A 27,532-nucleotide genomic window follows, 5' to 3' on the forward strand; every position below is an offset into this window, starting at 1 on the left:
GTGGGGGGAGGCCATTAATACCATTAAATATGCTATGACACACAGGGCGGCCTCCTGCAATAAAGAATTATGCAATTCAATAGTGAGGCATTTGAGAAACTTTGGCCTAACTCAAAGTTATAAAAAATCTTATTTTATGTTTTCTTTTAAAAATTTCATATTTTTAGGTTTTATATTTATGTCTGTAATCTATTTTGAGTATAATTTTGTTTATTTTTAGAGATATGAATTGGAGTTTATATTTTTGCAAATAGATATCCAATATCTAATGTTTTCAACACTATTAATAGAAGAACTATAGTGTCTCTGCCGAATTACCTATGCATCTTTGTTGAAAGTCAGTTGACCATATGGGGACTGGCCTATGTCTGGACTCTATTTTGTCCCTTTGATCTATGTGTTTATCTTGACACAAAATTGTGATTGCTGAAGATTACAGTAAGTCTTGAAATTGATAATGTAAGTTCTTCTTTTCAAAACACTTTGGCTATTTATCCCTGAGGATTTTATATTTCTCAATGCTAATGTATGTGTTATTTCTTTGATTTCTTTTTTTTTTTTTTTTACTGTGGTAAAAGTTACCAAATTATAAAGACCATCAACATTATGAAGAAACTGGATCAACTAATGGGCAAATAACCAGCTAGCATCATAATGACAGGATCAAATTCACACATAACAATATTAACCTTAAATGTAAATGGCCTAAATGCCCCAATTAAAAGACACAGACACGCAAATTTGATAGAGTCAAAACCCATCTGTGTGCTGTATTCAGGAGACCCATCTCATGTGCAAAGACATATATAGGCTCAAAATAATGGGATGGAGGAATACTTATCAAGCAAATGGAAAGAAAAAAAAAAAGCAGAGGTTGCAATCCTAGTCTCTGATAAAACAGATTTTAACAACAAAGATCAAAAAAGACAAAGAAGGGCATTATATAATGGTAAACAGATCTATGCAACAGGAAGAGCTAACTATCCTAAATATATATTCACCCAATACAGGAGCACCCAGATTCATAAAGCAAGTTCTTAGAGACCTACAAAGAGACTTAGACTCCCAAACAATAATAGTGGGAGAGTTTAACACTCCACTGTCAATATTAGATAGATCAATAAGACAGAAAGTTAACAAGGATATTCAGAACTTGAACTCAGCTCTGGACCAAGCAGACATAATAGATATCTACAGAACTCTCCACCCTATATCAACAGAATATACATTCTTCTCAGCACCACATCACACTTATTCTAAAATTGACCACATAATTAGAAGTAAAACACTCCTCAGCAAATGCAAAACAATGGAAATCATAACAGTCTCTCAGACCACAGTGCAATCAAATTAGAACTCAGGATTAAGAAACTCACTCAAAACTGCACAACTACATGGAAACTGAAAAACCTGCTCCTGAATGACTACTGGGTAAATAACAAAATTAAGGTAGAAATAAAGAAGTTCTTTGAAACCAATGAGAACAAAGACACAACATATCAGAATCACAGGGACACAGCTAAAGCAGTGTTTAGAGGGAAATTTATAGCACTAAATGCCCACAGAAGAAAGCAGGAAAGATCTAAAATCGACACCCTAACATCACAATTAAAAGAACTAGAGAAGCAAGAGAAAGCAAATTCAAAAGCTAGCAGAAGACAAAAAATAACTAAAATCAGAGCAGAACTGAAGGAGATAGAGCATGAAAAAACCTTCAAAACATCAGTGAATCCAGGAGATGGTTTTTTGAAAAGATTAATGAAATACATAGACCTCTAGCCAGACTAATAAAGAACAAATGAGAGAAGAATCAAATAGACACAATAAAAAAAAAGATAAAGGGGAGATCACCACTGATCCCACAGAAATACAAACTACCATCAGAGAATACTATAAACACCTCTATGCAAATAAACTAGAAAATCTAGAAGAAATGGATACATTTCTGGATACATACACCCTCCCAAGGCTAAACCAGGAAGAAGTAGAATCTCTGAGTAGACCAATAACAAGTTCTGAAATTGAGGCAGTAATTGAGAGCCTACCAACCAAAAACAGCCCAGGACCAGACAGATTCACAGCCAAATTCTACCAGAGGTACAAAGAGGAGCTGGAACCATTCTTTCTGAAACTATTCCAAACAATAGAAAAAGAGGAACTTCGCCCTAACTTATTATATGAGACCAGCATCATCCTGATACCAAACCTGGCAGAGACACAGAAAAAAAAAGAAAATTTCAGGCCAATATCCCTGATTAACATCAATGCAAAAATCCTCAATAAAATACTGGCAAACCGAATCCAGCAGCCCAACAAACAGTCAAGTTGAAAACAATCAAGTCAGCTTCATCCCTGGGATGCAAGGTTGATTCAACATATGCAAATCAAAAAATGTAATACATCACATAAACAGAACCAATGACAAAAACCACATGATTATCTCAATAGATGCAGAAAAGGCCTTGGTAATAAGAGCTATTTATGACAAACCCATAGCCAGTATCATACTGAATAGGCAAAAGCTGGAAGCATTCCTTTTAAACACCAGCACAAGACAAGGATGCCCTCTCTCACCACTCCTATTTGACATAATATTGGAAGTTCTGGCCAGGGCAATCAGGCAAGAGAAAGAAATAAATGGTATTCAAATAGAAAGAAAGAAAGACACATTTTCTCTGTTTGCAGATAACATGAATGTATATTTAGAAAACCCCATCGTCTCAGCCCCAATCTCCTTAAGCTGATAAATAACTTCAGCAAAGTCTCAGGATATAAAATCAGTGTTCAAAAATCACAGGCATTCCTATACACCAATAATAGACAAACAGAGAGCCAAATCATGAGTGAATTGCCATTCACAATTGTCATTCACAATTGAATAAAATATCTAGGAATACAACTTAAAAGGGATATGAAGGACCTTTTCAAGGAGAACTACAAACCACTGCTCAAGGAAATAAGAAAGGACCCAAACAAACGGAAAAAAAACATTCCATGCTCATGGATTAGAAGAACCAATATTGTGAAAATGGCTGCACTGTCCAAAATAATTTATAGATTCAATGCTATCCCCATCAAGCTACCATTGACTTTCTTCACAGAATTAGAAAAAACTACTTTAAATTTCATGTGGAACCAAAAAAGAGCCTGTATAGCCAAGACAATCCTAAGCAAAAAGAACAAAGCTGGAGGCATCATTCTACTTGACTTCTAACTATACTACAAGGCTACAATAACCAAAAGAGCATGGTACTGGTACCAAAACAGATATATAGACCAATGGAACAGAACAGAGGCCTCAGAGGTAACACCACACATCTAGAGCCATCTGATATTTGATAAATCTGACAAAAACAAGCAATGGGGAAATTATTCCCTATTTAATAAATAGTGTTGGGAAAACTGGCTAGCCATACGCAGAAAACTGAAACTGGACCCCTTCCTTACATCTTATAGGAAAATTAACTCAAGATGGATTAAAGACTTAAACATAATACCTAAAATCATAAAAACTCTAGAAAAAAACCTAGGCAGTAGTACTCAGGACATAGGCGTGGGGAAAGACTTCACGACTAAAACATCAAAATCAATGGCAACAAAAGCCAAAATTGACAAATGGGATCTAATTAAACTAAAGAGCTTCTGCATAGCAAAAGAAACTATCATCAGAGTGAACAGGCAACCTACAGAATGGGAGAAAAGGTTTGCAATCTATCCATCTGACAAAGGGCTAATATCCAGAATCTACAAAGAAAAACAAATTTACAAGAGAAAAACAAAAACCCCTTCAAAAATCTCCAAAGGATATGAACAGACACTTCTCAAAAGAAGACATTTATGTGGCCAACAAACATGAAAAAAAGCTCATCATCACTGATCATTAGAGAAATATAAATCAAAACCACAATGAGATACCATCTCACACCAGTTAGAATGGCAATCATTAAAATGTCAGGAAACAACAGATGCTGGAGAGGCTGTAGAGAAAAAGGAATGCTTTCCACTGTTGGTGGGAGTGTAAATTAGTTCAACCATTGGGGAAGACAGTGTGGCAATTCCTCAAGGACCTAGAACTAGAAATACCATTTGACCCAGTGATCCCATTGCTGGGTATACACCCAAATGATTAGAAATCATTCTACTATAAAGACATGTGCACATGTATGTTTATTGCAGCACTATTCACAATAACAATGACTTGGAACCAACCCAAATGCCCATCAAGGATAGACTGGATAAAGAAAATATGGCACATATATACCATGGAATTCTATGCAGCCATAAAAAAGGGGGAGTTCATGTCCTTTGCAACATGGATGAAGATGGAAACCATCATTCTCAGCAAGCTAACAGAGGAACAGAAAACCAAACACTGTATGTTCTTATTCCTAAGTAGGAGTTGAACAATGAGAACACATGGACCCAGAGAGGGGAACATTACACACAGAGGCCAGTCAAGGGTTGGGGGGCTGGGGGAGGAATAGCATTAGGAGGAATACCTAATGTAGGTGACAGGTTGATGGGTGCAGCAAACCACCATGGCATGTGTATAGCTATGCAACAAACCTGTATGTTCTGCACATGTATCTCAGAGCTTAAAGTATGTAAAAAAAAAGATACATAACTTAAAGTTTACGTTTTCACCATTTTAAGTGTATACTACAGTGACATTAAGTACATTCACATTGTTGGGCAACCATTACCACCACCCATCTCCAGAACATTTTTCATCTTCCCAAAATGAATATCTGTATCCATAAAGCAATAACTCCCCATTCCCTCCCTGACCCAACCCCTAATAACTACCTTTCTACACTGTACCTCTATGAATTTATCTATGTCAGGTACTTCATATAATATGTATCTCACACATATGTAATGTTTCTCAAATTTGCATGTCATTCTTGTGCATTCTAGTCTACTCTGTATTATTCCAATATTAGTAGGTGTACTGTCAAAGTGAGCAGTGTTTTTATTTTTTTAGAAAATTTCTTATCAGTCATTGCTAGTCTACAGAAACATAATTGATCTTTGTCTATTCACCGTGTATCCCGTATAATTCAGTATTTGCTATTATTGTACATAGTGAATTACAGGACACATATCTTGTGTCCTGTATCATTCACTGTTTTCTTAACACTTAATAAAATGACCATATTTCTCCATTGAATTACTTACACACCTTTGTTGAAAATCAATTCACTCTTCATTCTTATAGGCTGTTTCTGTAGAGTCCATCAAATTCTCTACATATATGATTAAATCATGAGAAAAATATTATACCTCACGATTTCCAATAGGAATGTCTTTCATTTGCTTTTCTTGTCTAATTTCATTGGCTAGAACCCCCTTACAATGTTGAATACAGTTTCAGGGCTACAAGTGCAGGTTTGTTATATAGGTAAACTCATGCCATGTGGTTTGTTGTACAGATTATTTTGTCACCCACATACTAAGCCTAGTACCCAATGGTTATTTTTTCAGATCCTCTCCCTCATTCCACCCTTCATCCTCAAGTAGGCCCCAGTGTCTATTGTTCTCTTCTTTATGTTCATGAGTTCTCATTATTTAGCACTCACTTATAAGTGAGAACATGTGGTATTTGGTTTTCTGTTCCCGTGTTTGATTGCTAAGGATAATGGCCTCTAGCTCCATCCATGTTTTCACAGAAAAATATTATCTCATTGTTTTTTATTGTTACATAGTATTTCATAGTGTAAATGTATCACATTTTCTTTATCCAGTCTGTCACTGATGGGCATTTAGATTGATTTCATGTCTTTGCTATTGTGAACAGTGCTGCAATAAACATACATGTGCAACCCTAATTTCAGACAAAAGAGATGTTAAAGCAAAAAAGATAAAAAAAGACAAAGAAGGGCATTACATAATGGTAAAAGGCTCAATTCAAGAAGTGCTAACTATACTAAATATATACGGACCCAATACAGAAGCACTCAGATCCATGAAGCAAGATCTTAGAGATCTTCAAAGAAACTTAGACTCCTCCACAAATGGGAGACTTTAACACCCCACTGACAGTATTATACAGATCATCAAGACAGAAAATTAACAAAGATATTCAGGACCTGAACTCAGCTCTGGATCAAGTGGTCCTGATAGATATTTACAGAACTCTCCACCCCAAACCAACAGAATATACATTTATTCTTCTCATTGCCACACGTCACTTACTCTAAAATTGATCACAGAATCACACGTAAAACACACATCAGCAAATGCAAAAGAACTGAAATCATAACACTCTCTCAGACCACAGCACAATCAAATTAGAACTCAAGATTAAACTATTATTGACATTCCTCAAAGTTAGAAAAAACTATTTTAAAATTCATATGGAACAAAAAACATCATGAATAGCCAAGACAATCCTAAGCAAAAAGAACAAAGCTGGAGGCATCATGATCCCCAACTTCAAACTATATTACAAGGCTACAGTAACCAAAACAGCATGGTACAAGAACAGATATATAGATTATTGGAATACAATAGAGAATTCAGAAATAAGATTGCACACCTACAGCCATCTGACCTTCACAAACCTGACAAAAACAAGCAATAGAGAAAAGATTCCCTATTTAATAAAGTGTGATGGGAGAACTGGCTACCCACATTCAGAAAATCAAAACTGGACTCCTTTTTACACCAAATACAAAAATTAACTCTGGATGGATTAAAGACTTAAATGTAAAATCCAAAACTATAAAAACCCTAGAAGAAAATCTAGGCAATACCATTCAGGACATATGCACAGGCAAAGATTTTATGATGAAAACACCAAAAGCAATAGAAAGGAAAGCAAAAATTGACAAATGGGATCTAATAAACTAAAGGGCTTCTGCAAAACATAAACTATCATCAGAGTGATTAGACAACCTACAGAAAAAGAGAAAATTTTTGCAATCTATCCATCTGACAAAGGTCTAATATCCAGAGTCTACAAGGAACTTAAACAAATTTATAAGAAGAAACAATCCCATTAAAAAGTGGGCAAAGAACATGAACAGACACATCTCAAAAGAAGACATACATGCAGCCAACATACATATGAAAAAAAGCTCATCATCACTGATCATTAGAGAAATGTAAATCAAAACCACAATGAGAGACCATCTAACACCAGTCAGAATGGTAATTATTAAAAAGTCCTTAAACAACAGATGCTGGTGACATCACAAAAAGAGAATGCTTTTACACTGTTGGTGATAGTGTAAATTAGTTCAACCATTGTGAAAGATAGTGTGCAATTCCCCAAATACCTAGAGGCAGAAATACCATTTGACCCAGAAATCCTATTAGTAAGTATATAGTCAAATGAATATAAATCATTATATTGCAAAGATACATGCATGTGTATATTCATTGCAGTAGCAAACAAATAGAATCAACCTAAATGCCCATCAATGGTAGGCTGAATAAAGAAAATGTGGTACATATACATCATGGAATACTATGCAGTTATAAAAAGATATGAGATCATGTCCTTTGCAGGGACTTGGATGAAGTTAGAAGCCATTGTCCTCAGCAAACTAACACAGAAACAGAAAACCAAATACTGGATGTTCTCACTTATAAGTGTGAGCTGAATGATGAGAACACATGGACAGATTGAGGGGAACAACACACACTGGGTCCTATCAAAGGGAGAGATGGGGGAGGCAAAGCATCATGAAGAATAGCTAATGGATGCTGGGCTTACACCTAGGGATGGGATGATCTGTGCAGTAAACCACCATGGCACATGTTTACCTATGTAACAAACCTGCACATCCTGCACATGTATCCTTGAACTTAAAATAAAAGTTGAAGAAAAAATAATTAGAAATTTAAAAAGTCAAGACTTTAAAAATCGCTCAAAACTATGCAATTACATGGAAATTAAACAACCTGCCCCTGCATGACTTTTTGGTAAATAATGAAATTAAGGCAGAGATCAGGAAGTTCTTTGAAACTAATAAAAACCAAGATCCAACATACCAGAATCTCTGGGATACAGCTAAGGCAGTGTTAAGAGGGAAATTTATAGCACTAAATGCCCATATCAAAAAGTTAGAAAGATGTCAAGTTAACAACCTAACATCACTACTGAAAGAACTAGAGAAGCAAGAGGAAACCAACACTAAAGCTAGCAGAAGACAAGAAATGACCTAAATCGAGCTGAACTGAAGGAAATTGAGACATGAAAAACCATTCTAAAGATCAACAAATCCAGGAGTTGTTTTGAAAAAATTAATAAGATAGACAGTCTGCTAGCTAGACTAATAATAAAGAAAAGGAAGAAGACCCTAAAAAAACCACAACTAGAAATGACAAAGAAGATATTAGCACTGACACCAAAGAAATAAGAATAACCATCAGAAACTACTATGTACACCTCTAGGCACACAAACTAGAAAACCTAGAAGAGATGGATAAATTCCTGAACACGTACACCCTCCCAAACTGAGCCAGGAAGAAATTGATTTCCTGAACAGACCAATAAACAGCTCTGAAATTGAATCGGGAAGACATAGCCTGCCAAGGAAATGAAGCTCAGGACCAGATAGATTCACAGCTGAATTCTACCAGACATACAAAGATGAGCTGGTACCATTCTCACTGAAACTATTCCAAATAATTGTGGAGGAGGGGCTCCTCCCCAACTCATTCTCTGTGGCTAGCATCATCCTGATACCAAAACCTGGCAAATACACAACAAAAAAAGAAAACTTCAGGCCAATATTCTTGATGAATATTGATGCAAGAATTCTCAACAAAATACTTGTAAACAAAACCCAGCAGCATCAAAAAGCTAATCCACCATGATCAAGTAGGCTTCATCCCTAGAATGCAAGGTTGGTTCAACATATGCAAATCAAACAATGCAATTCATCACATAAACAGAATTAAAGACAAAAACCACATGGTTATCTCAACAGATGCAGGAAAGATTTTTGATAAAATTAAACAACACTTCATCTTAAAAACTCTCAATAAAGCAGGTGTTGAAGGAACACACCTCAAAATAATAAGAGCCATCTATGACAAAACCACAGCCAACATCAAACTTAATAGGAAAAAGTTGGACACATTCACCTTGAAAACGGGCAGGAGACAAAGATGCCCTATCTCACCACTCTTATTCAACATAGTATTGGAAGCCCAACTAGAGCAATCAGGCAAGAGAAATAAAGTGCAACCAGACAGGAAGAGAGGATGTCAAACTATACCTGTTTGCAAATGACATGATTCTATATCCAGAAAACCCTACCAACTCGGCCCAAAAGATCCTTCAGTTGATAAACAACTTCAGCAAAGTTTCAAGATACAAAATCAATGATAAAGATTACTAGCATTCCTGTACATCAATAATAGACAAGCCAAGAGCCAAATCAGGAAGACAGGCCCATTCACAATTGCCACAAAAAGAATAAAATGCCTATTATTTTACTAATTATTGATCTAGAGAAGTTAAATCTTTGACTGTATTTGTGGATTTTACTATTTCTCTTTGCAGTTCCAACAGGCTTTTTAAAATATGTTTAAAACTCTCTTATTAGGTTCATAAACATTTAGGGTTGTTATTTCCTCTTGGTAAATTGATTTCTGTAGCATTATAAATTGACCTTATTTATCCCAGATGATAGGTTCTGTTTTAATAATCTGTTTTGTTTTGAACAAATGTAGCTAATGCAGATTTCTCTTAATAAATATTCATGTAGCATATATTTTAAATAATTTTATTTTAACTCATTTATGTCTTTATATTTAAAGTGGATTTCTGGTAGACAGCACATAGCTCAGTGTTTCTTTTTAACCCAATCTGACAATCTGTTTTTAATTGGGGTATACAGACCATTTAAGTGTAATGTGATTACTTATATGGTTGGATTTAAAGCCACCCATCTTGCTATTTCATTGCTGTTTTTTTTTTCTTTTTCCCTCTTTTCTTCATTCCTTAGATGACTTGAGCTTTTTATTTAATGATAATATTTAATTATCTATGTTGACTTTTCAATTATTGTAACCTTTTGTTGTGTTAGTGGTTGCTTCATACTTTGATATATATCAAATAATATACCAGTTCACATATAATTTAATAACATTACAACAGTATACTTCCTTTACTCCTTGTTGGGACTTTATGCTACCATTGTCATATATTTTAATTCTATACATTTTATAAACTTCACATTATATTGCTATTATTTTTTGTTATACAAGTATTAAAATATGTTAAATTAAAGAAGGATTTTTTCTATTTAATCATGACATTACTGTTTCCAGTGCTCTTCATTTGTTTGTATACCTTCAGTTTTCCACCTGGTATCATATTTCTCCTGTTTGAAGGACTTCCCTACACATTTCTTGTAGAGATAGTCAACTGGTAATGAGTATGTTCTGCCTTTGTATTTCTGAAAGATTATTTTATTGTCATGTTTGTAAGGTATTTTTGCTCCAAAATGGATTCTATGTTAACAGTTTTTACATTCAGTATCCTAAATATGTTGCTCTGTTGCCTTTTTGTTTGCATTTTTTCAATGAGAAATCTGTTTTTATCCTCTTTTGTATTCTTCTGAACATAATGTATCCTTCTTCTGGCTACTTTTAAAATTTTCCTCCTTATCACTGGTTTTAACTAATATGATGATGACAAGTTTGGTGTAGTTTTATTCTTGTTTTTTTGCGATAGGGTTTACTGTATTTTGGAATCTGCAGGTATGTAGTTTTAATCACATTTTAAAACTTAGCCATTGTTCATTCAAATATTTCTCTGAACTCCCTCATGCTTCTTCAGGGACCCCATGTTCATATCTATTAGGCTGATAAAGCTGTCCCACAATGCAATGAAGTTCTGTTTAAAGCTTTTTGTTTCCTTTTTTTGTTCTTTCCCTTTTGAATACATTCTATTGCTATATTTTCAAGTTTGCTAATATTTGTGTTGCTACATCTAATATGTCATTAATCCTATCCAAAGTATTTTTCATGTCAGACACTGTAGTTAACTCTAACAGTTGGCTTCAGGGTATTTTGGTATCTTTCATAGCTCTAATTAACATATTCAAAATTTGTCTAGCTTCTTAAATACATGAAACAGTAATAATTATTTTAATATTCTTATCTATTAATTCTCTCATTCATATCAATTCTGGTTTAGATCTGATTGTTTAATTTTCCTCCTCATCATGGACAATGCTTTCTTGTATCTTTCTATGTCTAAAAGCTTTTAGTTGGATAAAAGATATTGTGTGTGGGATTAAAAAAATCTGTATATATATTACAGTTTTGTTTGGGAGGCTGTTAAGCTACTTAGCAAAAGTGTGGTCTTCTCTGGCTTTTCTTCTATGCCGTGTCATGAAGAATCAGTGCAGCATTTAGTCCAAGGTAATTATTCCCACTACTGAAGCAAAACCTTTGAGATGACTCTATCCAATGCAATATGAGTCATGAGGTTTAGAAAACAGTGTCCACTCTGGTACTCTCACATGTAGACTCAAGCTGCCTTGTCTTTGCCGGACTCTCAGCTATATCTTTTCAGCTAAAAGTGACTTCCTAGCTCAGCCTGAGTTTCCCATCATGTGCTGCAGCATTGAAAGTTTCCTTAGCTGATATAAACAGACACTTCTCAAAAGAAGACATTTATGCAGCCGACAAACATATTTAAAGAAGCTCATCACCACTGGTCATTAGAGAAATGCAAACCCAAACCAAAATGAAATACCATCTCACACCAGTTAGAATGGTGATCATTAAAAAGTCAGGAAACAACAGATACTGGAGAGGATGTGGAGAAATAGGAACGCTTTTACACTGAAGGTGGGAGTGTAAATTAGTTCAACCATTGTGGAAGACAGTGTGGCGATTCCTCAAGGATCTAGAACTAGAAACACCATTTGACCTAGCAATCTCATTACTGGGTATATACCCAGAGGATTATAAATAATTCTGCTATAAAGACACATGCACACGTAAGTTTATTGTGGCACTGTTCACAATAGCAAAGACTTGGAACCAACCCAAATGCCCATCAATGATAGATTGGATAAAGAAAATGTGGCACATATGCACCATGGAATACTATGCAGCCATAAAAAAGGATGAGTTCATATCCTTTGCAGGGACATGGATGAAGCTGGAAACCATCATTCTCAGCAAACTAACAAACACAAGAACAGAAAACCAAACACCGCATGTTCTCACTCATAAGTAGAGTTGAACAATGAGAACACATGGACACAGGGAGGGGAACATCACACACTGGGGCCTGTTGGGGGGTGGGGGGTTTAGGGGAGGGATAGCATTAGGAGAAATATCTAATGTAGTTGATGAGTTGATGGGTGCAGCAAACCACCATGGCACCTGTATACCTATGTAACAAACCTGCACATTCTGCACATGTACCCCAGAACTTAAAGTATAATAATAAAAATTAAAAAAAAAGAAAGTTACCTTAGCCAATACTCTGGAGTAGTTGCGCAGCTAACCCCTTTTGTTTCCTGTCTCTTGGAGATTTTGTGACCTGATTGCCAATATCTTGAGAATTATCATTTCTTATATTTTGTCTGTTTTTCTATTTTAAAAGTTGCTTCAGGTAGGAGGGTAAATTTAGTCCCTGGTATTCCACTTAGGTCAGAAGTAGAAGTCTTCTTACCTAATAATCTTAATATTCCATGTAACAGACCAAACTAAACATTCCATTGGATAAAACATTGGCTCCTAAAAAAATGCTTCTTTAATGTCCATTATCATAGAATGCATAGGAGCTGAGAGAGCAAAACAGTATTGATAAGGCCTTTAAACATCATGGGTGTTTATGAAACTCTTCTTACACAAATGTATTAACTTAATAAATATCCTTGAGTAATATAAGTTATATCACATTTTAATGAATAAATCTTATTTTTCAGTATTGATACTATAGACACTCCTACATGTGTGTTTATAATGAAAATATATAGAATAAAATTTATACCAACATGAATAATAAATTTAAATTTAGCTTAATGATTTTTTTGTAATGTGAGCTGAACTTTTAGATGATCTAAATTTTGCTAAGTTCAAGAGAATGTTTAGAAAGATAATACGCACACATAGATTTCTTACAAGTATCAAAAAACTGAAAATCTTAAAAAGTAAAATATTTTAGGAATTTATAGTAATGTATAAAATATAAAAAAGAAACATAATTTTAATAATTTGATTTGAAAATTTTGATATTAAGCATGCAATACAAAAAAGAACTCTAATGTCTATTCTTTGTAACACTAGAAGTCCCTGTAGACAATAAAAATAAATAATTAAAAAAAAATTTACAATATATTGCTGAATCTTCAGTAATTAAATCAGATAATTATCTTTGGTTTAGCTTCTATTAACAACAAATATGAGTTATACAGTTAGAGTATTTTTATGATCTTGGATATCTTCATTGATCTACATTACTAGATTTCATCTCACTATAAATTACTATGGCAAATACACATACCTTTATACTTGACTTCATTATTTTCTAACAACTTATAAAATCAACCACAATTACAGAAATTATAAAATTGTCAATTATAATCTCTTTTAATTATCTTTTTTAGTTAATGTTTTCTCTTTTAATTACCCCTTTTAGTTGGTAGCATTCCACTTAAATAACTGAAAACTAAAATTTAGACAATTTAAAAAATGTACTCCAGGTCATACACCTATTAATTATTTGAACAGTTATTAATATGGTTTCTCTGTGTCCCCACCCAAATCTCATCTTAAATAGTAGCTCCCATAATCCCCACATGTCATGGGAGGGACCCAGTTGGAGGTAAGAGAATTATAGGCGTGGGTTTTACTATACTGTTCTTGTGATAGAAAATAAGTCTCACAAGATCTGATGGTTTTATAAAGTGCAGTTCCCCTGCACATACTCTCTTGCCTGCTGCCATGTAAGACATGCCTTTGCTCCTCCTTTGCCTTCCTCCATGATTATGAGGCCTCCCCAGTCATATGGAACTGTGAGTTGATTAAACCTCTCTTTCCTCTATAAATTACCCAGTCTAATGTATGTCTTTATTAGCAGCATGAGAATAGACTAAGACAGTTATATAAACCTAGTTCTTTTGTCTAAGATGCCAGGTATGTTTCTTCTAAGGCATTGATTGAGTTCCCCATTTTCAAAAAAATTATGCATCTTTATCAATATAGAAGTATTGCAAGAAACCTATTTTATGCATTCCATTATAAGTATATATACAAATATATTCTGTATTATGTTATTATAAGATAACAAAATAAAATTAAAACAAATGTGAGAAAAATAAAAATTTTAAAATTTCTTATATAGCATCTTTCCTCTAAAGTAGATTTTCCTGCATAATCCGTAGAGTACAAGTTTCTCATTTGGTTGACCACTGCTTAGGAATGAAGGAGCCAGCACTTGTTCAATGTGCCTCATTAGGGTTGTGCTCTTACATTAATTATTTCACATCACCCTCATAAGAAACATATGGGCTGAAATGTATACCATCTTATGCATTGTTTATTTCAAATAATAACTTGAACAGCAAAAAGTTATTAGGTAAAAACTGTAATCTACGTAAAGTATGGGCATTTATTAATAACAATGTATCAATATTGTTTCATTAATTATGACAAATGTATGATACTAATGTCAGCTCTTAATACTAGAAGGTATTGGAGATGGACTATATGAGAACTTTCTGTCCTATCTTCACACTTTTCCTGTAAACATAAAACCATTGTAAAGGAAATAAATTTTATCAAACAAAATTAATCAACAACTACCATATGGTTCCTTTAATTACTATATTTCATAAGAAGTCCTAAAAGAAAGAGTGAATAGAAAATGGAAAAATACAGTGTTTCCATTTTAAACTCCTGGAGGAGGAGGAGGAATGTTTCTAGAATGCAGAGTATATGTAAAAGCACAAAATCTCAAAATAACAAAGATGAAAATGTTTTATATAAAGCACAAAGAAAAAAATTAAGTATGTGGATAATTGAGAATCCTAATGAAGTATGCAAAGGAAATATACCATAACAGATGATAAAATTGCATGAGCAAAGTATTTTCTGACTTATAAATTGATCTTGAAAGTACTTATCAAACATCTTTATTGTGTGCAGTTACACATACAAAGGTCAACAGCTGGAAATATCAAACAAAGATCTTGGATTACATAAAGAAGAAGTTAAAACTCTATAAAAATCCAAGCAGAAAATAGACTTTGAAAAATATACAATTAAATTAAAGAGAAATAGAATGTAAAACAGGCTTCTTTTTTAAAATACTAAATATTTTGAAACCCCAGAATTCAGTAACCATTCAAGTAGTCTACATGTAAAGTAAATAAATATGTTTACGAATATATCTTTCTGAGAAAGAAAAAAATAATGTTATTATGCACAAAAGTATAATTTCAGCTTTTAAGAGAACAAAATAGACAAATAATGAAGTAGACATCAAAAGCAGTTTTGAATCAGGTTAATATGAATAATTTTTATAGGTATAATAGTAGTCTTATTTACAAATTTGTCACAAATTATAGAAAACAATATTTTCAATATTGTGAAAAATTAATAGTGTATAAAATTTTAAATTATATCAATAGTTATAAAAGAGTAAAGGACTACAAACTCAATTGTCCTACTTAGCAAGAATTAATAATTTTCTCCTTAATTTTTATAATTACTTAGATGTGGATTAAAGAATGATTTTTAATTACTTTATTTAAATAATGTTAAGTATTTAAACCAAATTTACAATACATGTAAAAGCTATAAATGAACAGAATATCTTACATAAAAACAAGCAAATCCAAGGTAAATAAAAATAAAAATTTAAAAATCAGTATACAACTAGACAGAACTAAACAAAAGAACTAAACAAAACAACTAAACAAAAGACAAAAATAAGGTAATAACACTCAATTTATATTCTATAATTTATTTATTTACTCCAGAAAACAATATGACCAGCAGTATTTTCTTCATTTTACAGAAGATGAACATGAAACATCAGTGAAGTTAATCTAAAAAAGTCAATGGTAAATGGCAAATCCAGAATTTGAATATGTGTGCATATATGTCTAATTTAATCAAAATGCACTGCTGCCAGCCATGACCATTTCTAATTGAAAATTAATGTAAATGGTTACAATTCACATTTAAATATAAGATAATATAAATTTAAATTATAACTAAAATTCAGGAATAAGCTACATATAAATGATAACCCTAAACAAATAGTGCATTACATTAACACTTTCAAATAAACAAAGAAGCAACCCACATCATATGTCATTAGGGAAAGCAAATTAAAACGAGACTGAGATATCATTATATACTTATTAGAATGGCCGAAGTTCAGAACACAGACAACACCCAACGCTGGTGAGGGTGCTGAGTGAAAGGAACTCTCATTCATTGCTAATGGAAATGCAAAATGGTATAGTCACTTTGCAATATTTCACAAAACAAAACATACTCTTATTATACTATACAGCAATGACACTTGTTGATATTTACCCAAAGGAGTTGAAAACATACATTTTAAATTGAAAACATAAGTTCACCCAAAAACCTGCACATAGGTATGTATAGCAGTTTTATTCATAATTGCCAAAACTTGGAAGCAACCAAGATGACCTTGAGTAAGTGAATGAATAAATAAGCTGTGGTACATCTGGATAGTGGAATATTATTCAGTGCTTAAAATAAATGAGCTATTAAGCCATGAAAAGATATGGAGGAACCTTAAATGCATATCACTACATAATGTATGATTCTGACTATAATAAAACATTGTGGAAAAGGCAAAACTAAGGAAACAGTAGAAAGATCAGTGGTGGTCAAGAGTTAGGGGGTGGAAAGAATGACTTGGGGGAGCACAGGGGATTTTTAGGGCAGTGAAAATACTTTGTATGATATTATAATGGTGAATATATGTTAGCATATATTTGTAAAAACCCATAGAATGTACAATACCAAGAATGAACCCTAATGTAAATGATGGACTCTGGGTGATAATTACATGTAAATGGAGGTTCATCAGTTGTAGCAAATGTTGCATGACTCTGGTTGAGAATGTTGAAAATGGGAGAGGCCATACATGGTGGGACAGGAGGTATATGGGAAATCTCTCTATCTTCGGCTTAATTTTGTTATGAACTTAAAACTTCTCAAAAAAGAAAATATCTTTTTTTTTTAAAAAAAGAAGGGGTTTCCATAGTGATTAAAATAAACTAAAATAGTGCTATAATGTCAATATTGATTCCCCATGTAAAATAATACTAGATTCAAAATTATGAAGAATAAGGTATTCTTGATATTTTCTTTTAAATATATACATTAAAAGTAAACACCAAAATTGAGAGAAATGTTTTGAGACTACATCATATGTTTTAAAAAATGTGGCAGAAACACACATAGAAATTAATGGAATTGTCTGCAATTTTGTCATAAAAATTATAATGTAATTCTATCAATCATTAGAAATCTAAAAGTCAAAAATTAAATTGCCACACAGATAAAATTGCAGCAATAATTATTTTATTTATAAGTGGAGACATGATTAGAAGGTCTGGGAAACAGGGTACATGAATAGGCTGTGGCCCTGTTTGTGCCTCTAAATCAATGCCTAATCTGTAGGGATCTGGAAACACATTAACAGAAACAGCTTACTGGGTGGAGATGGGAAAGCATGGAAATACACATATACAAGTTAGCCAGTCAAAGACAGGAGATTACTTTATCTATCTTTGGGGTTCAATGCCTAATTAAAGTACAGATTGATTCTAACAGAGAAAAAAATCTCTCTGTTCTGAAACTACTTCTCCTTGCACAAAGTCAAACACTCCCCAGGAAATCTAATGCTTCACAGACAAAACGGATTTTGCCATGTATTTAAATATTTACACTTGTTTTGAAACTAAAGAAATTGATCAGTAATAAGTACCTAGCTGTATCTGTGCTGGTATATAGAGACCTTTCTCTATATAAGAAGAAAAAGAAAACAAATCCAAAAATATAGCAACATTCAGCGTTGAAAAGAATAGGACAAAATGAGAATGAGAGCAAAAGATACTCTGTAAAAAGTCATTACAACAAGAAGATAATTATTTTTGTTTTAAGAAAATTAGAAAGTATATTTCATTGGTAAATCCAGAACTGGTTCTTATGAAATGGAGTAGTAACAAAATGAGGAAGTTCTTGGAAAGGCAAATTACAATTGCAGGTTTTTGTTAAAAAGCAAACACTAATAAATTGAATAAGGCAGAAAAAAAAATTGAATTAAATAAATGAGAATTCCAGGAAAGTCTCATAATTCCAAGCATAATAAAACAAAAGGAGATAGAAGTTAGGAAGAAAATGAGGAGGACTAATTTAGGAAATCTTACATATAGGATTTCAAATGGAGAGAATGGGGCTGAGGGAAAAATGAATAATCTAAGAAACAAATATATTTTCAAATTTCTGAGTATAAGATATGTAAATCTTTATTTAAAAAACACAGTATCTGTCAAATAAGTCACAGTCCTATAATATTTCTAAATTGCATGAATATAAAAAATTATAAAATCATTCAGACTAAAAAATTAGACTATCCATATAAAGAAAATACATGAAGACAAATTATTTACACAATTAAATCTTAGAAGAAATGGGGTAATTTCAAGCATATATTTACTCAGAAGACATGTCATTTACATTATCTTTCTGAAAAAAAGTATATTTTAAAAAGTAATTATATTTGCATTTTTTTGAGTAACACTGTACAAATTTGTGTCCCAACTAGACCTTCTCTTCTATGCCATGCCTGTGCAAAACTCTTGCCAATATTATGAATAGGTTTCTATCTTTCTTGTATAGACTTGTTAGAGGACTCCCACATTTGATTGCCCAGTGCGCAGTGACATACCAATACACTGAAACAACAGGAGTTGCAGCAGAGAAAATGTTTAATAATCATAAGGCAACTGAGGAGATGGGAGGGAATCTCAAATTCAGCTACTTGAGTTTAGGCCTGGGTTTTTAACAGTTAATGATGGGTAGGAGTTTGAGGCATATGGGTCACTGATTGATCAGAGCATGTAGGATGAAATTATAAAGATGAAGACTGCATTCTTGTGCTGAGTCAGTTCCTCCTCTGGTGTCTTCAGACTAGCTGGTATCCACAGATCTGTTGGAATGCAGGATCTGGAAATCATCTCAAATGAAAAATCTGAGTTTTCTAACATTTAAAATGTTATTTATAGAAACAATTAAGGGAACTTAGTGTCTCCTGACAGAGTGTACATGACTTTCAAGCAGTGAGTAACTATAAGAAAGTAAGATAAAGGGAAAGCTGGCTAATGCTTAGCTATGTTTCTATTCAAGGCTTATGCTTTTGCTAAAATGTAATAATTAACATTTATTAAATTCATGAGGAATGGTTTCAGCCTTGTAGAAGTTCTTTTTATATTCTGGAAATATTTTAGACATGTTGCAAAAGGGGCATGACTTTACCTGTTTTTATTGTATACTTTCACACACAAAATTTTTTTTTTTTATTTTAAGGAGGTTGCATTTAGCAATTATTTTCTTTATGATTTGGCTTTTCTACCTGTAAAAAACTCATTTCTTGGCCAGGCAGAGTGGCTCACACCTGTAATCCCAGCACTTTAGGAGACTGAGGAGGGCATACCATTTGAGGCCAGAGGTTTGAGACCAGCCCGACCAACATGATGAAACCCCATCTGTACAAAAAATACAAAAGTTAGCCAGCTGTGGTGGCACATGCTTGTAATCGCAGCTACTCAGGAGGCTGAGGCATGAGAATGGCTTGAACCTGGGAGGTGGAGATTGGAGTGAGACAATATCACATCACTTACTCTCCAGCCTGGGCAACAGAATGAGATTGTCTCCAAAACACAGAAATCCATTTTTTTTGAGGTGGCAAAAAATATTTTCTTATATTTTTTCTTATATTGCCTTCTTAAAATTGTAAAGATTTTCTTTTCATATTTATGTTTTTAATCCACCTGGAATTTATTTTTGTGCATGAGGTAAGGAAGAAATTTAATCTCAATCTTTCTCTTTACATGGAGATAATCATGTATTTCAGGACAACATGATAGAAAGTTCCCATTGGTCCACTTCTTTAAAATATGTTATGTCTTTTCTCCATTTGTTTCTGTATCTCTTCACCAGCACTCTACTCTCTTGATTACTACACTTTTACCAAAAATCTTCATGCCTAGTAGGGCAAGTGTTCCTCTTTAAAATTATCTTAGATACTTGTGATTCTTTGCACTTTCATATAAACTTCAGGTTAAGATAATAAATATAAATAAATACATATACATTTACAACTACAAACACATATTGAATTTTGATTAGAAATGCATTGAATCTATAGATCAATTTTGAAAGGATTTACATTTTTTGATTATTGAATGTTTCAAACTATGAATATGGTAGATTATTTATTGAGTTTTTTGTTTGTTTGTTTGTTGTTTTGTGTTCATTGAACAGCTTTTGTATGGTAAATTCCTAAATAACTTGTATTTTTGTTATTTGAAACAAGGTTTTTGTTTTTCATTTTTAACTTAATGAAAATTTGTATAGAATGCTTCTGCTGTTTGACTATTAAGCCTGTATCCAACAGTTTGAGAAAACTCAGACTGTATTCAACAGTTTGATGAAAGCTTATTATTTTGGTTGTTGATTTTGTTTTCAATCTGCATAGGATTTACTAATTTGCTTCTGCACCAAACACCCAAAATTGAAAAAAAATGTGATAACAGTCACCTGCGTCTTGCTCCTAATACATAAGGAAATGCTTTTAATACTTCACTATAAAATATTGTGTTTACTTTTATGTAGATAGCCTTTATCAAATTAAAGAATAAAATAGTAAGACATTTCTTTAAAGTAACATGAAAGCCAGAAAATAAAAAGACCAGTGAATCATGAGTATTCACGTTTTTGCCGAGGGGGGAAAAAAAAGAAACCATGTAGTTGCTATAGTTACCACTTTAAATAATACATTACTGAAAATTGTTCTCTCATTAATTGGCTTTCTGGAATAGTTGACATATCTCTAGAGAGCGTCTGTTAAGTATAGGTTACACTAGCTTAAATAGTAGTTCCAAAAAAATGATTTGTCAAAGTCTCAGAGATTTATTTATGCTTAAAGTCATATCGTTTAATATCTAGCATTTCAAGTCCTCATTCCTATATACGTGGGTCCTACCACCATAATAAAAGTTGAAAACAAGGAGGGAAACACTACACAAATTCTGACATCTTTCTTTAGAAATTAATATTTCATATACTTATTGATTAAAAATATCTCAAGGCATCAATTTATGCCTAATTAATTATTTACAAGATATTGGGTGCAGTCCAAAATCTAAGATTTTACAGGGGGTGTATGCAACATTTTGAAATGAAAAAAATATTTTTTAGGTTAAAACTTGTGGTCCACAGGAAGAATTACTAAGTATATGTAATCCCTGAAGGAAAAACATTAGAAGTAGAAATTATACTTGCCTTATTAAAAAAAATTTGGCTATGTTACTACTGATTATATAAGTGACACAACTGTCACAATTTATATCTTTAATAACCTATAAGCAATCTACTTTTATTAAGCTAATTCTTTAGATACTTCTCTCAGGAACTCTTCTGTTACCTTCCATTGTTACTTTCTATGTATAGGGTGTTCATGAAATGGAAGCTAAGTAAGTTGGTTATATAGAAATAAATAAAAAATAACTTTCTGGAAAAATGGTAAATTAAAATAATTTGCTTCCAGATACTTTGTTTCTTACATTCGGTTCCTGTGACTCTTCACTATAGTGGATTTCCTTCCATATATTTTTTTATATTGTCTGTTGATTCTTTACAACAATCCCATCTCAGGTTTTAATTTGACATGGTCAGAGTGGGTTTCTATTTCTCATAAGTAAAGGAAAGGAAATGAAAGTGCTTCTGGCAAAACACCATCTACAACACTTATATAAATAATTTGCCCATTTTGATATTATTGATATTTTTATATAACTCAATATAATAATATTTAATGGTGCCATAAAAACAGCACCACTTACTTAGACTAAAAATTACATAGATAATACATTTTTAGTTATCATATAAGTAAACAGTGTAGTATCTAGTCAAGCTTGGTGCTGAGATAAATAGCTATACCACATAAATTACTTTTAAATAATTAATAGTAATATTTATCAGTGATAAACATGTATAATGAGTGTGATAGAAACCAGTTGTGTTCATTTAATCTATTTGGGTGCATTAATTCTAAATAGGCTTTAAAAGAAATTCATGTTCTAATTAGTCTCCTGCAATCCATTATTATCTTTGACTATTGCATCTAAAATCCTGAATTATAATTACTATTGCTAAGGTACTTACCAACTTTTAAGTTTGTTTAGACTCTTCTCAATAATATATCGAAAGTGCCTTTTTTAAGTTATCATTATCTTTTTAACTTAAGTTCCAGGTATTCATGCCACTTCATTGTGTCTAATTCAAGCAGCCAATAATGACAACGATTTTTCCCCCATCAAGAATTCTCCTACCTGATCTTTTAAAGTGCCATCCTTTACAGATTTTCTCCTGATTATTATCATCAGCTCTCCGCTGACCTTTACCCTTCTCAAATAAGCAAAGGGCTTACAATAGTGCGTGAATTATAAAAAGCATTAAATAAACTTTCACTATTATTAGTAGTAATACCAGCATATTCTTTCCTTCTAATAAAGATGAATGCCCTTCAAGCATAGAAATTTCTCCTATTTGAACTTTCAAACCACAAATACACCATGACCACCATCTTACTTTCCAAAGGAAAGCCCATTCCATTGTTATGTGTCCCTACTCTTTAAAAATGAATAACGATTTTGCATTTATTAAATTAAATTCAATCCCCCTTCAATTTTGGGCTCTGGTCCTAATTATAGATTCTGGAATTGTGTATTTTGTTTAAGTAATCCCTTTCTCACATTACACATTTCCTTTATTTAAAGACAGCCATCATGATACTTCTGAATCTTCTCCAGTTTAAACACCAATAGTACATATATATTTTCTCTTTGCGTGTCAGAAATAAAACTGACAAGACAGAAATTTGGCAGATTGCTTTAGAAAAATGAGGCTCCAGCAGATATCTGAAGAGTGGATTTCCTCCATCAAAGCAGTATCTTGTTTCTGCTCTTCTATCTCTATTACAAGCACCACGCATTTTCCTTTTTTCTAGCTTATTAGTTTGTAGCTATCTCCCACATTGCTATTAATTTAACCCTCACCAAAATTCTTTCCACTTGCTTCCACCTCTGGATTTTTAGAGTATCCAATCTTAACATTCTTCTTATTCCTATTCTTATTATTTTATTTTATTTTTTGAGATGGAGTTTTGCTCTTGTTGCCCAGGCTGTAGTGCAATGGTGTGATCTTGGCTCCCAACAACCTCCGCCTCCCGGATTCAGGAGATTCTTCTGCCTCAGCCTCCCAAGTAGCTAGAATTACAAGTATGCGTTACCATGTCCATCTAATTTTCTTTTTCCATTTTTTTTTTTTTTTTTTTGGTACTGATGGGGTTTCACCATGTTGGTCAGGTTGTCTCAAACTCCTGACCTCAGGTGATCCACCCATCTTGGCCTCCCAAAGTGCTGGGATTACAGGCATGAGCCACCGCGCCTGGCCGTTCCTATTAATTCTACAGAAATCCACTAGTCTCCTTTTCCATTACAGTCTTTCTTTTCTTTAAATTTTTTGGTTATATTTGTAGTTTTCTAAAATATCCTGTCTTTTAAATTTAATTCTACTACTTTCTTTCCTCTTGCCTTGTCCCTTATCAGTGTAATAATCTTTTGATTGACAGACAGCTTTCTTTTCAAATATATTTTTCTTCAAGGTATGTTATAATTTTTGATTATTTTGTGAATTCTCGTATTTCACAGGTCAAACCATGTTTTCTGAAACACAGTATGTGAATTCAACTAAAGCATGATTGAGCAACAAAAGCTTCTAAAGTAATAGGATTTCACATTACCCACCCCAGAGTTATAAATGACTTCTACAGAGCAGGCAGTATTTGTAAACTCACCTGTAATAGAAGAAATTATAAGTATGGTATTAGTAATTTGAGTCAAGCAGGTGTGTTTCGTTTCAAAACAACCAAATATAAGCAACCTCAAAGCGGCAAATAGGTTGATTTTCTTTTGAAATTTAAGTTCAAATTATTTGTTTGGAATCTGAAATTAACTTCTCCCAAAAGAACCATTCCTGTATGTGGCAGCTTGTTTCTGCAAATCAGCTCACAACTTATGTTTAACCTATTTTATAAAGAAAACACTGTACAATTCCAAGAAGAGATAACAAAAAATGTATAAAATTGTCCGGTCACAAATATAGTGAATACATTAAACGTAAGAAAATAGTAATTACTTATCTTAAAGGCCAATATTGAAGGAAAAGATTGACAGATGGTCCATATTGCTGGTGACTATGTATAATACAAAAATATTTAAGCCATGTAGATATACCTGAAATATGCTTATCAAATTTTGAAATCATTAAGGAGCCAAGTGGATTAGCTTAGCAATAAGAATTATGGGGCATAAAAAGCCATGTAACATAGTCCCTCCTCACTGCTGAGGCAGTGTAGGAGGTGAGGCTTGGCAGTCTGTTATGATATAAGAAAAAAGAATCTACGTGGTAGCAGAGAACTGAAAAGGAAAGAGGAAAATTACACCAAGCTTGCTGACTCATGGGCAACTATATAGGCTGCTCTCCTACGGATGGTTAAAGCTCCATAGACAAAGGATGCATGAAGTGTGGGAGGGTTCTCCAGGGCCTGGAATCAGCATCAGAGTGGCAACTAAGAGTCTAAGTAACAAGGGTTGTGGAGAGAAGAATCAAGTGTGAGAAAGAAGAGATGTATTCTCCAAGCTCAAGGTGCCCTACCACCTACTAAGAGGATGGGTAAAGTATTAATGATGATACCAAGGAGTAAGCTGCCTCCTGTCACTAATTAGACCCCAATCACAGACCATCACACATTGAAATTAAGAGTACATTTTTTAAAACATAGAGGCAGTGTGGAATACAAAAAACAAACAAACAAACAAACAAAAAAACAGTAAGAATGTCTCAAGACCAAGAGCTAATTTTTACATGCTGTGATATTGAGCATATTTCTCTTTTTCCCTTAACCTCTGTTTCTTCCACAAAATATGGCGAATTCTGCCCACTCAGTATAACTTACAGTTATGAGATAAGACAATAGAAGTAAAAATGTTTATGATAAATTGTAAAGTGCTAAAAAACATATAAGGCCATACATTGGAGGACAAAGTAATTATTTCTGATAACCTCACTGGATATTTTTTTGAAAACTGAGTTCCCTTATTTACTTAAAATACAAATCCATTTATTAAAATGATTATTATGTAATAGACACGTTTAGGCATACATCTATTTTATAAGTAGGATTTCTGACTGCAAATATATAAGAGAATGGTACTCATAAGTTAAAAAGCGTACTTTTGTTAATCTGTAGCATTCCTAGTTTCAATTTGATTGTTTTAGATACTAAATATTAGCCATAAATATTAGATTGTTTTTCCAACTCTCCAATATCTTCACTCCACCCAATACTCTACTTGCAGACCAGGCTGAACTCAATTTCTGAGCTATTCTTGACTAAATCAAGAAGCAGCCTCAGTACATCTGTGCCTCATTTAGGGGGTTTGGCATTCCCCCACTCTTCTTCAACTGGCCAGAGGCAGCTTCTATGTGGTTTCTGGGACACAATGCCGTGGGGGCCTGCCTGTTGGCTCTACAGATCTGAGGAGCTTGTCTCTCCCATTCATTGACACTTTCTCTCAACCCCTGTTTCAAGTGCACTCTTCATTACCTGCATCCAGCACAGCATATAGTACTAAGCACTCAATAATTGTCAGTTTCCTTCCTGTTCTTCTACCTCACCTTCAGATGAGGACTAAAATCCATCTTACTTGCCAGAGATCCTTGAGACTATAGTTTTACCTTAAAACGTAGCTTTAGTCTTGTTATCTTTGTACAAAGTTCTAGAGCCTGTTTACCTGGAAGGCAATAACTGAAAACACAACCTAGATTTTTGATACTATGTACAGTCCCTGTTTTTCCATCTGTAACCCACATAATAGTATTTTCTTTTATATGAACCAAACTTCATAAAAATTACACCTTGTTCATAGGTCCACTTGTCTGAAATTCCATTGTTTGGAACCCCAATCATTTGGCAGGTCTAATGTCAGCCCCTCCAATTCATCTTCCCAGTATTTTCAGAAAAATCACCATGTCCACAATAAATTATTAGATATAATACCCAAATCCAATCTAATGAAATATATATACACATGCATGGGTATACATATGTATATGTGTATATACATACCTATATTTATATACATATACATAAATATGCATATAAGTACATATATTCATATTATATAGTTACAGGTATTCCTTTTTTTTTTACAAACGAACTCAGAGACTATCGTGAAATGTAGCATAATTGCCATTTAAGAGAACCTGAAGATTTAAAAATAAATGTTTTTAAAATCTGTTGACCCTTAGAAGAATTGTTTTTGGAAAAGGACCAAGCACAAATCCACACTGGGCTTGGCAATAACTAATGCTATCTGCCTGTCATTTTTATAATAACCGAAATTGAGTGAATGTTCCCTTGCAAGGAAACAATGATGATGGCATATTTCTACAAAGGGCAAATATTTGTAAAATTGTTATTTTGAAATTAGTGAACTTTGGCTCTTCATTTTTATATTAGATATACATAAAAATCTGGAAATGTCATAGTTTCTCCGAAAGTGCTTTCATAGCAAAAATTAATTGTTTTTGCTATATATCTGATAAATGTAATGTTACAAGAATGAAAGCTTTCTGAATATTTTACATAGATTTAGCCATCTGTTACATAGAACATTATGAGCTCTTTTAGTTCATGAGCTTAGTCTGAATTGCTTTAAAAATAAATAACTCATATATTTAAGCAATAAGTTCAACAGAAATACAAGCAGAGAGAAAGTGTTAGACAACACTAAAATGGTTGTGTCTTTGCTAGGCAGTGGCAGTGATTTATTACAGGGCTCCGTCAATCTGAAGACTTCTAAAGATGGAGTCAAAACTCATCTATCTTCGTGGTAGATAGAATGTGAAGCAGCTTAGAGAAAGGCAATAGAGAAGGGCAAGGTCTGTGGTGAACTGGAGAATGCATGCCCAATCTAAAAACAGTTTAAAGAGATTTATTTGGTTGGTTGTTTATTTGTACATTTAGTCTCACAAACATGAACACAGAGACACCCATCTCAATTGTTCTGACCAAACAAAATGTATCTGTGAGCCAGATTTGACAGATTTGCAGCAAATATCCAATGGAAAAACATATCTAAAATAAAAGTATAGATCCCTTTAAAAAATTGTTTTATTAAGATCTATGTTAAGCAGTAAGTTCTGTTAGATT

General features: G+C 33.1%; 1 pseudogene; it reads right to left on the minus strand.

Moving 5' to 3' along the window:
* Nucleotides 1-4,867: 4,867 nt before the first annotated feature.
* LOC116470015 (U6 spliceosomal RNA) lies at nt 4,868-4,965 on the minus strand (annotated as a pseudogene).
* Nucleotides 4,966-27,532: the final 22,567 nt, after the last annotated feature.

The sequence above is a fragment of the Hylobates moloch genome, unplaced genomic scaffold (assembly GCF_009828535.3).
Source record: "Hylobates moloch isolate HMO894 unplaced genomic scaffold, HMol_V3 SCAFFOLD_5, whole genome shotgun sequence".
Taxonomy (NCBI): Eukaryota; Metazoa; Chordata; class Mammalia; order Primates; family Hylobatidae; genus Hylobates; species Hylobates moloch.